General features: G+C 54.3%; 1 protein-coding gene across 2 annotated transcripts in view; it reads right to left on the bottom strand.

The window, feature by feature from the left end:
- The window catches only part of Rbfox3 (RNA binding fox-1 homolog 3), a 424648-nt gene extending 419699 nt beyond the window's left edge, over window positions 1-4949 (bottom strand). Inside the window, exon 1 of one of the 2 annotated variants that reach the window (XM_085829384.1) lies at window positions 4625-4949. The gene's annotated coding sequence lies outside the window, so the exon portion shown is untranslated. The remainder of the gene's footprint in view (window positions 1-4624) is intronic. The other variant, XM_085829382.1, reaches the window with a different exon arrangement.
- Window positions 4950-13800: the final 8851 nt, after the last annotated feature.

Here is a 13800-nt window from a genome sequence, read left to right as displayed (position 1 = left end):
AAAAAAGACCTTGGCTTTCTTAGCACCAACTGTCAACTTGACATGAACCTAGAGTCACCTAGAAAGAGGAAACCTTAACTGAAAACTGCCCAGATCAGCTGACCCTATAGGTATGTCTACAGGGCTTTTCCTTAACTGCTAATTGACACCAAAGTACCCAGCCCATTGTTGGGAATTCCCCTCCGCAGGTGGTTCTGGGCTATATAAGAAAGGCAGCTGAGCAAGCCAGAGGAAGCAGGCAGCATCCCTCCATGGTCTCTTCTGAGTTCCTGCCTCAGCTGCCCTCAATGGTAGATGTAGTAAACCTCTTCCTCAGGCCTCACTTGGCCTGAGTTTCATTCCCACAACAGAGAAGTGGACTAGAAGGGCCATAGTCATGGCCTTTCCTAAGTCATGAGGCTTCCTCTTGCTGGCCATCCTGCACAAAAGACCCTTTGCCATGGCTCCTGAGTTGGGGGCAGCTAGTTCAGCCTCTCTCTCTCTCTCTCTCTCTCTCTCTCTCTCTCTCTCTCTCTCTCTCTCTCCACATTGCAACCTCTGTGCAGATGCAATGTGTGTGTGCACTTGAGCCTGCCCCAGGCTGCCAGAGGAAACATTCTCACATGCAGTAACAGACCTTAATACTCTTCATTATCTCAAGTCACCTTCTGAGGCATGTTTTGGTGTCAAGTGAGTGTTGTGGAAGCTGTGATAACACAGTAATTTACTAAGAGCCTTGCTCTGAAGAGCGTGATTATCGGGTGCATCGGATGGGTCCCCAGGCACCCATGTCAGAGCACTGTTCCTCTAGCACGGAGCAGGCCCCGCTACGCACCTAGAAATCACCTCCCTTCCGTCACTGGCAGCGACCCTGACTCTCAGGGGTAGCATGGCAGGAAAACCCCAAAGCATCCACCCAGCCCAGAAAGCACAGGGAGCTCAGAGAAGGAGACGAAGCCGAACATAAAAATTAAACAAGAGACCCTGCTGCCTCAAATGGCAGCTGACTTCAGAAAGGCAGCAGAAAACAAGATGTTTAGGCTGCCCTGAATGTTTCATGAACCTGTGAAAATGCTGGGCTGCTTCAGGAGAGAATAAGGGGAGGCAGGCAGCTAATCAAAAAGATGTTGATACAAATGGGAGGTGTCTGCGAAGCTGGGGCCCACGCAGGCAGGAAGGCCTGCTGCAGGCGAGGACGCGGGGAGAGGCGGGCTCCCCAGCAGAAACAGCTCCACGGAAGGGGGAAACTTTCTAGATGGTTTCTCCCCCTCACTTGTTCAAAAATAAAAAATTCCTCACCGCACGCACGTCAGCTGCGTGCCAGGCTCCATTTGTCTTTATAACAGAGTATCAGGCAGGAGTGAAGGAGATAAATAAACAGAGAGAGACAACCGACCGAACCTCACGAGCTCCGGACTGACTGGGGGAGGTGAGCCTCGTGCCGCAGTCACTCAGAAATAACATTTCAATCTTGACCCATGGACAGATTCACCTCTCCTCACTGCCCCAGACGACCCCCCACCACCACTCCCCATCGAATTGGCACTTCTGGATATGACAGATGTTCTACTGGTCCAAGCCTTCCTGTTTAACCCCCACGGTCCATCCAGGTCCAAAAGATGTTCTGCACTGTGGGGGAGGGGTGGGCAAAACAACCAGACTCTTGCCCTGAGGAGCAGGGCCCCTCTAGCTTCTACACAGCAAGGGAGCAGGCAGGTACCAGGATGCCAGCTAGAAGGGCCCACAATGGAGACCAGACCCTGTTGAGCCAGCTCAGCTAAGACCAGGCGCTACGAATGGCATCTTCTCTGCCAGCCTAGTCCATCCCCACACACCAAATAGCCCTTCCATCTCTCTTGCGTGGCTGCCACAAGACCACACACTGGGAAATGACGCCCAGGAGACCTCCTTACTGTAATTACCTCTGCTCTGGCCTGGACCTCCCTGACCCTGGTGGCATGGGGACTCCTCCTGTACCTTCCAAGCAGGATGAAGACTAATAAGCCCAGATCTCAGTGTCCACAGGACACAGACAGGCAGAGGTGGCAGAAGAGTGAAATGCTGCAGCTCGGCCCTAGCCCTGTCCTTGGTGCTGCCGCCCTCTGTGCGGCTGCGTGGCAGGTCAGCCTTTGCTCCTGACCAGCGTCTGTCTGGTCCCTGCTGAAGGGCAGTAAATTCACACAGGCCTGCTGCAGCTCCGCCTGAGGTCGTGGAGCCTTTGCAGCGAAGGTGAAGGCACAGCATTGCTAGAGGCCGGATCTATGGGGACTTTCCTAGACTCCGGGCTCTTCCTGTAGACCCAAGACTATCTGGTTGTTTGGGCCTCCAAGAAGGATGGTACAGAGTAATTGTCAGGGTTCTCTTTCATTGGTGAGAGTGGGAGGGCTGGCAGAACTGTTGGAAACGTTGATCTATACCAGAAATCCTCAGGGCTTGGGGCAAACAGCCTGTATGACCTGGCCAACCCTCCCCTGGCACTCAGCTGCCTCCCTAGGAGCATCTAATGGGGTCTGATGTGCCCCGCTTCAGCTCTGCCTCACCTTCCTAGCCTCCTATGGGTTCCCCCATCTTCCCCTCTCCAGCCCAGCGTTCCCAGAGCTCCAAGCCCAGCCGGGAAAGGAGGGGTTAAGTGCTGCTTCCCCGAGTGTGCAGTGCGCTTAGCTCCCACGCAGGGAGGCCTCTGGTCCCTGGGGAGGGCGGAGGCGGCAGCTCGATCCTCCCTCCGGGCCCAGGGGAGCTCCTCGCCCGTGGGAGACGAGGGGCTGGCTCTGAGAAGGCGCCCCCTGCCCCACATGCCCACCTTACAGCGATCCTGACCACCTCGCCAGCGCCTCTCTTCCACCAGCAGGCGCCTTCTCTACAACTTTCTCCCTTCCCAGTAGTCGCTCACCTGGAGGGTCTGGTTTTAATTAGTGTAATATCCCCGTTACCAGCGCAGCCTGATTAAGACATCCGCCCTGATCCGCGATGCGCACTTAATGAGCTCGGTCTGCCGTAATGTTTGTACTTTTTTTTTTCATTATTTTTTGCAGACCAGTAAAACCAAAGCTGATTTCTGCTGAAAGACCTCATTACCCGAGACCCTACTCCATTAGCCCGGTACCTGCTCTGGACCCTAGACTCCCCGATGCGTTCCCGAGGCGTCCCCAGCTTAGCCGTCCCCAGCTTAGCCGGCGTTTGTGACAGAAAATTAACGACCCTGCGCGCACCAGAAGGCACTTCACCTCCAGCCGGAGGAGGAAGGGACTTGCCCAGAAGAAGAAAGGATCCCTCAGTCCCTGTCCATAGCTTCCACTGTGGGAGTCTCCCACATCGAGAGACTACCGGCGCCACCGGCGTCCTTTTTAAAAGTGACCATTAAATAATTAGAGTGCGTCTGAAAAGCAGAATCCAAAAGGGGAAGCGGGGATGTGGCTCGGCCATCCTGGACCCTCCTCACCTCGCAGCCCACACACACTAGCCGACGTCAGTGGGCTTCGTGAACAGCCAACCAACCCCCAACCTCATGCAAGACCCAAAATCCTGGGTTTGCTCCAGCTGTCTAATAGGGTCTCAATGCGCCCCCCCCCCGCCCCCGTGCTGGTCGCGTCTTGCTCCAGGTACAGACTGGGTGCGGGACCTGGGTGGCCAGGACACTGAAGGGCTGCATGCCAATGGATAGGGGCGAAGCTTCATCAGGGAGCTCCCAGAGGACCGCCGGCCTGAAGCCACCCCCTGACACCTTTCTCTTGAAGAAGACAGCCTCAGGAGAACCCCGCCGCCTCCCGGGGCCACAAGTCAGAAAGTTTGGGTTAGGGTTGTGCAGGCCACATTAGCAAAGCTTTCCCAGCCGGGCTGTCCCGGCCCTGTAGCTGTGCCAAAGCGAGCAGTAACCTCCGATCCTTGCTCACGCCTCTGGGAAGACTCGGCCCCGAGCGCCCCCCAGCTCGCGGACTGGAGAGCCCTGTGCGCCACTCGCGCCTGTTCCACGCGTGCCGCGGTGCTGAGGGCCCTGGTCCTCCCGAGGGAGCCGAGGAGGACCTCAGTCCTCCCACAACTCCTCAGGGTCATCAGTCAGTCCCCTCGGCCGGCTCTTCTCCTCCTGGACCCCAGCAGCCCTCCCGAGCCTGAGGATGGCGAGAGTCGCACGCCGTAGCGCATCAGGGTCGCTAGCCGTGCTTCCAGCCCTGCGGGTTGGGGCCGCCTCCCTGATGCGCCCCGCGGGCCGGGATCTCCGTGCGCCACGGCTTCCCCCCATCCTGGGAGTTCCCAGAGCCGGGCATTGTGCCGCCGCCGCCGCCGCCGCCGCCGCCACGGGCACGCAGCGCGCGGGACTCCCCGGTGTCTCCATGGAGCCTGACCCCGGGCCTTCCCATTCACAAAATCTCCCCTCTGGTTTCCCGGGGGAGCCCGGAGCCGCGACCCCAGCCCCCACAGAACTCGGGAACCCCGACCTCGCGCGCGGACCCCTGACCCCCAAGGGCGCCACCCCATCCTCGCGCGACCTCAGGTCTGTCCCCAGCCACGCTCCGCAGCCCCGCGTCCTCGCCGGCCCCGCCTCCCACTGCGGGGTCCCGTGCGCCCCTCCCCGGGCCGTGCCCACAGTCCCAGCCGGCCCCTCGCGATGGTCGTGACCGAGGTGGAAGCCCAGGGTCTGGCTACTCACGGGTTCAGCGTTCCCCGCGGCAGGTGACGGGGCCCCGGCGGCCATGCCCCGGCTGCATCCCGGCCGCCCAGGCGAGCCGGCGGCAAGGGGCGCGAGAGGCCGGGTTGGAGCGGCGGTGGCGGCCGCGGCGTCTCCGGAGACCACGCGAGCTGCTGGGGCAGGCGCCCGACTGCTGTCCGAGGAGGTTTCCGCTGGTTCCGGAGCAAAGGCTCCGTGTCCCCGCTCCGCTTGCTTCGCCGACTCTCTCTCTCTCTCTCTCTCTCTCTCTCTCTCTCTCTCTCTCTCTCTCTCTCTCTCTCTCTCTCTCTCTCTCTGCCACCCCCCCCCTCGTTCCTCTGGCTGGCTCGGCTGAAGCGAGAAGGCAGCAGGAGCACGCGGCGGCGGTGGCGGTGGTGGCGGCTGCACGGGCGGAGCGCGCAGCTCGGCGAGGGAGGGAGGGGGCTCCGGCGGTCGCGCGGCCAGGGAGGGCGGCGAGGCAGGGAGGGCCGCGAGCCAGCTGAATGTGGCCACAGGAGCCCTGGAGTCCCAGCTCCAGCCTCGAAGAACGGGGATGCGTAGGCTGGTGAGACTTGCAGGGCACCCTAGAGCTCAGAAGCAGCTGGGCTCCTCCGAGCTCACCACCACCACCACCACCGCTGTGGTCTCACCTCCTCTCCCTCCCTCCCTTCTTCTGGGCGACCTCAGTGTAAGTCATCACTAGCAACACTTAGCAGGACCCCTGCACCCTCATTCTGCTGGGACCGGTTTCTCTCGCTCTGCCCAGGGGTCCCTAGAAAGACTTGGTCGCTGAACGGCAGGAATGGATGTCCCCTCCCCCACACCTCTCCAGCTAGTCTGCAGCGCCCGCGCCTAACTGGCCACTGGGGAAGACCCTTAATAGGCCTGGAGTTCCATGCCTTGCCTTCCTGAGAATCACAGAGCAGGTGGGGAGGCAGGAGGCCTACCCTGGAACAGGACACAGGGAGGACACACTTGTCCCCGCTGATAATCCTATGGCCTTAAATATTTCCATCCAGGTCAGTTAAGAGAACCTAAAACCAGAAGAGTTCCAGCCTCCCCCCAACCCAGGGGAAGAGAGTCTAGCGTGGTCTGAGGTCTGGCATCTCTAGTCTTGGGAAGGGAAAGGGGCTGGGAGGCAGGCACTGCCTCTGAGCTGTCAAGACCAGACCCAGGTACAACAGTGGGGCTAGCTACTGGCATTCAGTCCTAGAAGTGAGCAAAGAGGCTAGATGATACCCAAAGGCTTTAGACTGGATCCAGCTACTGTTCTATATGAAAGACGAAAATAAAAGACAATCACCATGCAGTGCCTGGACTTGGGGACCAGCACTCTCAAAGGACATTTTCAATCTAAAAAACAAACAAACAAACAAAAACCACGATTAAAAAACAAGCCTGATACAGGTTGCTGGATGCTGTTTGTAAAACCATCAGCTTCTTGCACCTAAGTACAGCTTCCAGTGTGAGGCACATACCACGGATCCTGGGGCCCTGTGGTAGAGCAGCTAGACAGAGTAGAGAAGAGAGAGAATAAGAGAGGCCCTGGGGTGCTCTCTGGCTTGCTGGGCTGCACACTGCCTTCCCTACAGAGTGAGGGCAGACGGTGTCCAAGCTGAGTGACTGTTGCCTGCTCGGGAGCTTTTAATTCTGCTCCTTAGGCCTGTCTGGGTCATCGATCTGTCCTGCCCAGTGGGAATCACGTGCTTTAGAGTCCTGCAGCCGAATATAAATGCCTTGTCTCTGGCACAGTCGCAAGGGTCCCTGAAATGGCCACAGCCCCAAATTTGAGATGGCACAGTTCTACCCCCATGGACCAACTGTTTCTCTCTGTTTGGCCTGGTGATCCAAGCTTTCATGGCATGGGACTGCTGGCTAGGCCCATCCACACCAATCTCTAGGCTGTCTTGCCTCTCTGGGCCAACGGTGACTCCCTCCTGGTTCTTCTGTGCTGAGAGCCCTTCCCCTCTGGTCCAGTTCCTACTGCCCTTCTGATCCCTCTCTTTGAACCCTCCTAGAGACCAAGGTCTGCTTCCCCATACTATACTGCACAAGCTGTGAGCTTCAAGTGGAAGGGCTCAGGACTGAAACTCTAGTCACACACCCACCTCTGGAGGCCATTCCCAGAAAGGTCTGCAGGTGGCACCAAGCCTTCTTCCAGTCTCCAGACAGGTTCCAGCCAAACAGCACAGTCAGTCACTCAGAAAGCCTGGTACTAAAGTGAAGCAGGCACCTGTAGCCAAGGACTGTCTAGTAGGTTATCCCTCAAGAACAGACCCCAGGGCATATGTCCCATGGACCCAGAGGTCATCAAAGGGTCTGCCCAGAAAAGGATGGCAGGGCCTGTGAATTTCTATGCTGAGATTAACAAGGATGTTATTTTTAGATGTGTGTGTGTGTGTGTGTGTGTGTGTGTGTGTGTGTGTGTGTGAGCACACAAGCCAAGTGAGTGTAATGCCCTCAGGAGCCAGAAGAGGGAATCAGATCAGATTCCCATTGGCTGAAGCTATGGGCAGTTAGAAGCCTCCTGACTGGATGCCAAACTCTGGTCCTCTGGAAGAGAAGGAAGTGCTCTCAACCACTAAGCTATCCATGAAGCCCCACAGAAACTTTGTTTTTAAGAATATGAGGATGTAGAAGATCCAAGAACAACCCCCTGCAATAGCAACTAGGAAAGAAGCAAAGATACCACTCTAGGTGTTACAAGGCCACAGCTCACCCTCAGAAAGATACGGCAAAGCACAGAAAAGACTCTAAGAGGATGGCGATCGTCAATCTGTCAGGATCTAGACTCTCATAGAAAACATGTATCTAGATGTGACCCTAAAATACATTCCTCATGTTGTGGTGACCTCCAACCATAAAATTATTTTCATTGGTACTTAATAACTATAATTTTGCTATGGTTATGAATCATAATGTAAATATATGATGTGCAGGATATCTGATGTGCCACCCCTGTGACTGAGAACTACTGCTTTTTGGGAAGAGTCGCCCTCACTGTGGTTGATGCTATTCTATGGGCTGGGGCTCTCAACTCAGTAAATGAGAGGAACAGAGCTGAGCACCAGCATCCATCTCTCTCTGCTTCCTGACTCAGGATGTCATGTGACCAGCATCTCTCTCTCTCTCTCTCTGCTTCCTGACTGAGGACATCATGTGACCCTCCACCACCTCACTCTCCTGAGACCATGTCTTCTCCACCCTGATGGACTGCACCCTAAGACTGTGAGACAAAGTGAACCCTCTGGGTTGCCTTTTATGTATTCTGTATTAGCACTGAGAAAAGTGATCAATACTGTTTTGATCACTTAATAATATTTCGTGATGTTCCCTCACAAGTACCACAAGGCTGGCAGTGTAACAGTGAAGACAGCCACGTGCTGTGGACTGTTGAAAAGAAACAGGACTGGAAACAGGCTTGGGAGCTGACCTGAGTCTGGTCAAGGCCAGCACCAGAGTCCACTCAGGGAGGAAGGCAGAGTCCCAAGTGCCTGGGAAGCCAAGAGCCCCACTAGTCCCACAGCCCAGTTATCCTGACCCTCTAGATCAGGAGCCTGGCCTGCTCCCAGGACTCTGACCAGCCGTAGGGAGAAACCCTACACCTACCTTTAGGACTCCCTGCCAGAAGTACCAGGACAGAAGCCCCACTTAGCACTGAAGGTCAGCTCTGCAGGCCTCCCCCTCACGCTGGTAGCCTAAACTCAGCAGAGCTGTAAGCACAGGCTCTGAAAGAGGGAGCCACTAGACAACCTTCCCTGGGGGAGGGGCCAAGGGGGGCCTGGAGGAGACAGGCATTGGGCAGGGAGGAGAAAATATCAGAAATAGACATATTTAATATCCTCAAAGAGATCAGAGGAGATATTGCAACCAGAACCAGGAGCAGGATGCTATTTTAAGAACATTTAGAGAACAAAAAAAAAAGGGCCGGGGAATTAAAAGCATGCAAGCCGAAACAAAAAACTCAGCAGACTGGGGTGGAAGACAAAAGTAAGGGGATGTTCCACAAGGCAAAGCCAAAAGACAGAGAGGGGGAGAACAGAAAAGGAGGAGAAAGGAGATGGCGCACTCGTGAGAGCCGGCGCCTGCGGGAAGGAAGGGAAGAGGGGGCATCGTTAATCGTTTAACTCAAGAAATTCTCCACACGATGGATAAGAATTGACCCACATCAGAGCATAGTCTCACAAATACAAAACACTAAAGATGGAAAGAAAAATAAATCTTCAGTTTCAGGTTCCGTGAAAAACAAGAATGAGCGTGGCTCCTCCCAGAGTCTCAATGGGACACGATAACAGATACTGGATACTGGATACTGGAGTCTTAACAGGACAAGATAACAGATACTGGATACTGGATACTGTATCCTGGACCCTGGAGCCTTCAGATGCTAGAGTCTTGACAGGACAAGATAACAGATACCGGAGCCTTCGGGTGTTGGCGTCTCAGTGGGGCAAGATAACAATACTGGATACTGGATACTGGAGCCTTTGGATGCTGGAGTCTCAATGGGGCAAGATAACAGATACTAGATACTAGATACTGGAGCTTCAGATGCTGGAGTCTCAACCTTTCTAGTTCTGGTCAGACATTGCTGGACTACCTAGATGGCCTGTCAGCCCTTCTAATAAGTCCCTTTTTAAGGAACATATACCATACATCCATTCTATCAACTGTGTTTCTTAAGAGAATCCTGGCTCTTACAGGAGCTCTCAAGTGAGCCCCAGATCTTTCCTTCCTGTCTTCTACCAGGCTTCTCCATCAATGAGTAACAGCTCAAAGAGGTGTGCGACTCCATTTTTACAGAAATCACCTTGTGTGGCTCTGCTGCTAAAGCACTGTCGGAAAAGCAGAACCTGAGTTGCAGCCCCCACGGTGTGGTGGTGTGGTGGCATGAGGCTGTAATGCTAATGCTTGAGGTGGGAACAGTGACAGACGAATCCCTGGAACTCACTGGCTGGCCAGTCTAGCCAACTGGGGAGCTGCAAGTTACTTGAGAGACCCTGTCTCAAAAAACTAAGGTGGAGAACAGCTCTCTCTCTCACACACACACATTAGTGCACATATATGCACACTCAGGCACATACATGCAAACACACAAACTGAATGCATGCACTTACATGCATACATGCACACACACACACACACTCATTCACATACATCAAACACACAAACCAATATGTGTACCTTCATGCACACATGCACACACCCATGCATGCCCACACACACACACACACACACACAACCTCCATGTGTTCCCACCTATGCCAATCTACATGATCAACAATAAAGTGTTCATGGAAGGTCAAGCTAAAAGGATTTCCTATCAGCCTTTATTAAGCTCATAGGTGTTCCGCACCCCAGGCTGAGCTTATGCTACCGCATGGCACCCAACAGCCTCGGCTGCCTTGCCATCCAGCAGAGAGCAGTCCAAGGTTTCTTGACACAGTTATAAACTCAGAGAGGCGAATGGACTCCTAGCCAGGCAAACCCACATGCATCTGAGTCTTCCTACTGCCATCTGGGCCCTCTGACAGCTCCTTTGTCTTCAGGGCCTCCTCTTTGGGCTGTCATTAATGGGGTAGGGGGTGCCGGTGCCATGACCTGAAGGAATGTAATAATAAAGTGACCAATGAATGCTCCCACACAAAAGCACCAGCGGGCACACAAAGCTTTAATGTGAGCACAGTATAGTGGTGCAAGCCTGAAATCCCAACACCCAGGAGAAGAGCTGAGGCAGGAGGATCAGGTCGGAGTCATGAGTCTGAGGTCATCTGAGCACAAGTCAGGTGCTCTAACCCGATCACCTAAACCATGCTGTAGTCCCTGGCCACACAGGTGGTGTTGAGGCAGAGGGGTATCCATTTCAACAAAAGCCCACCCTTGACTGTCCTTGCTCCCCCACGTCGCACAGGTGATGAAGCTCCTTTCGTGGAAGTCTCTGCCTCTCTCCCTCTCTTCCTCTACCTTCCTGCTCCCTCCCAAGTTCTCCTCTGGGCCTCTCTCCTCCAACCCCAAGGCCCCTCCTCTTCCATCACCCTAGCTCTAGAAGCCTTAGCCAAACAGCCAAACAGCCAAACATGACAGGCCTGGCTCCCCCGCTGTGGACATTCCTGGTGTGTGCTCCTGCATGCCTAAGCTGTGGCCTGTGTCACAAATGGTCCCACTTCCACACTACCTCCCCCGACCCACAGAAGTACTCTCCTGACTGCCCAGCAGATGGCCTGAGGCCCCCTCCTCCAGGTACACTTGACACTTGAAGGCAGCTGGGTTTGCTACCCACTCTCTACAGAATCCTCTCCCAGCCCTCCCCCCTCTCTCTCCCCCGCCCCTCCCCTCCCCTCCCCTCCTCTTTCCTCTCCTCTTTCTCTCTCCTCTCCTCTTTCTCCTCTCCTCTCCTCTCCTTTCCTCTCCTCTCCTCTCTTCTCTCTCTCCCCTCCCCTCCCCTCCCTCTCTCTCTCTCTCCCCTCTCTCCTCTCCTCTCCTCTCCTCTCCTCTCCTCTCCTCTCCTCTCCTCTCCTCTCCTCTCCTCTCCTCTCCTTTCCTTTCCTCTCCTCTTTCTCCTCTCCTCTCCTCTCCCCTCCCCTCCCCTCCTCTCCCTCAGGGCTCTGGATTGGGCGTCTCCATCTGCTTGTCCTTGCACACCAGCTTCCCAATCTGAGTCGAGCAGAGCACGGGGAAGGCTTGCCAGCTCAGCTGCCCCCCCCCCACTGATGTCATCCACTCCCCATGGTCCCTGGGACAGAAGTCACCAGGGCTGAATGCATCCACCCCAGAGCAGCCCCTTTGTGTGCCACAGTCAGGGTGTCCTGCAACTTCCTCAGCAGCTACAGACATGGACCCTGCCTCAGATGCTGTCAAGGGTCACTCCAAAGGAGGGGAGGAAGTTGGTGTCACAAACAAACCTGTCTGACATCTTATTCAAGAGCCCTTCAGATGGACCTAGTTGCTTTTAGACCTAATATCCAACTTCCCCAAACGAGGGTGAACCACTGGCAAACTGTCCTGTCTCCCCTAAGATGGATGGAAGAAGTCAGAAGGGAACAGGCAGCTTGAGGCTCCGGGCCATGGCTGGTATGGTTCAGTCTCTGTAGGGGAGCAGCCGTGGCCTTGAAAGGAAGGAGGGTTTTCTAAGGTTCCATTCAACTTTGAAAACTACAGGATATGGCCAGCTCCATGAGCCTCCTGGGACAGAGGACAGGGTCCCCACAGGGGCTCCGCACTGCTCTGCAGTCTCTGACGGCCACTTGCCTCAAGCGGGACACACACCATATCTTCCAGCTCAGCCCATGATTATACAATAATACCCACCCAGAAAACAAATTAAAAATAGGAAAAATCCATCGAAGCCGTGGGTCTGCTGCGGCGGGGTGGTGTCGGATTGCTAGGCAACCCCAGGCAATCCTGCAGGAAGGAGATCTGTGCAAGCCGCTTGCACAGAAGAAGGGCTCTTGTCCCTTTTGTGTGGATGTACTCAGCCAGATCTGAACAGAGGTCCTGAACAGGGAGGAGGTGCCGGCTCTGGCGGATGGCACAGCTCACGTCCTTCTTTGGACAATTGGATTTTCAGTAGAATGACAGAGAAGGGAGGGGTGGCCATGTGATGACTAACATCTGGAGCTACACTGGGAAATCAGCCTGATTTCTGCTTCCCGAGGCCCAGGTGTTTGGAACCGTGCAGGCAAAACAAACGTCAGGATGCTAATGGCTCTTCCTGGTTCCCAGAATCCTTTCAGCAGGAAGCAGATGTAGTCTAGGTTCGGAAGGCTGGAGAGAGCCAAGGGGGAGGAATGGAAGAGACCCTGGAGGGCCAGAGAGGAAAATGGATCCAGAAAATAATGAGGACCCACGGCTGGATTTGTGCTCCCAAGAGCAAAATGGAAGCAAGGAGCCTGCACGCTTCATTCAGAGCCCAGCCAAGCCTTAATCTCATTAAAACGTTTGTGGATGTGGAAATATTGACTAGAAGCGTCAAATGCTTAAAAGGGGTGGGCAGCATCATGAAAACAGCAGAAATCTTCCATTTGATTTGAAGTTCTACCACTTAGAGGGGGACCCAGAGCTGCTGGCTGCTGGGGAGGGGCCCTGTGCCACCACAGCAAAGTGTCACAAATCAGCGCCTTAACAGGGAAAAGTCCAACAGGCAGGAGTGAACACACACACACCTGCCAACCCAGCACTCGGGAGGCTGAGGCAGAAGATTCCAAGTTCCAGGCCAGCCTGGACTGTTTAGTGAGATCAAAAGCAGTAAGAGACCTGTGGAGACGTCTCAGTGGGTGAAGCACAAGGTCCCAAGTTCAGACCCAAGAAGCCCTGTGAGAAAGCTTTCTTCACCAAGACATTTTAAGTCAATGTTTTGTTAAGGCAGCAGGGAAGCAAATAATAGCAACATGTATGCCATTCACAGGCGTGTGTGTGTGTGTGTGTGTGAGAGAGAGAGAGAGGGGGGGGGAGGAAGGGGAGGGGGAGAGAGAGACAGAAAGAGAGAGAGGAGAAACAGAAAATATGAACTTGAAGGGAAAGGCATCTTCACACAGGCCATGCATCCCCAAAGGCTATCAGGGAGACTGTGTCCTCTCTGGCTCTTCTTAGTTCACATCACCATGGTAGCTGTGGATTGACAGCACTGCTCTAGCCTGCCTATATTCGTCCGGTCATGAAAGAAGGACATGGTGTCAATCATAGAGGCAGATGGGTTTCATGCAATTGGACCTGACACATGTGATCTCCAACATGCTTGACAGACAGATTAATGTTTGTTGCTGTCGTTAGGGGATTTATTATTATTATTATTATAGTTTTGGAAGAGGTTTGTTTGTTTTGAGACAGAATCTTACCATGTAACCATAGCTAGCCTCAAACTTGCTGTGTAGGCCAGGCTAGCCTCGACCTCACAGAGATCTGCTTCTCTATTGCCTAAGTCCTGGATTGCAAGGCCTGCTCTGGATGATTGCCCTGTCAGGTGCTCACCACCTTAGAAGACAGCGCTGTCCTAGGGAAGAGCAGAAAACATCCTTCCCCACTGGTGCCTGTCTCTGGGTGGCTGTCAGTTTCTTTTTCTGTTGCTGGTCACATTGTATCTACAGTCAGGAAACAAAAGGAAACAATGTGGGTACTCATCTAGATTTCTTTTTCTTTTTTTTTTTTTTTCTTTTTGGTTTTTTTTTTTTTTTTTTTTTTTT

Source organism: Mus caroli, unplaced genomic scaffold (assembly GCF_978045245.1).
Source record: "Mus caroli unplaced genomic scaffold, Mus_caroli_1 scaffold_13, whole genome shotgun sequence".
Lineage (NCBI taxonomy): Eukaryota > Metazoa > Chordata > Mammalia > Rodentia > Muridae > Mus > Mus caroli.
This window is presented reverse-complemented; position numbering and strand designations above follow the sequence as displayed.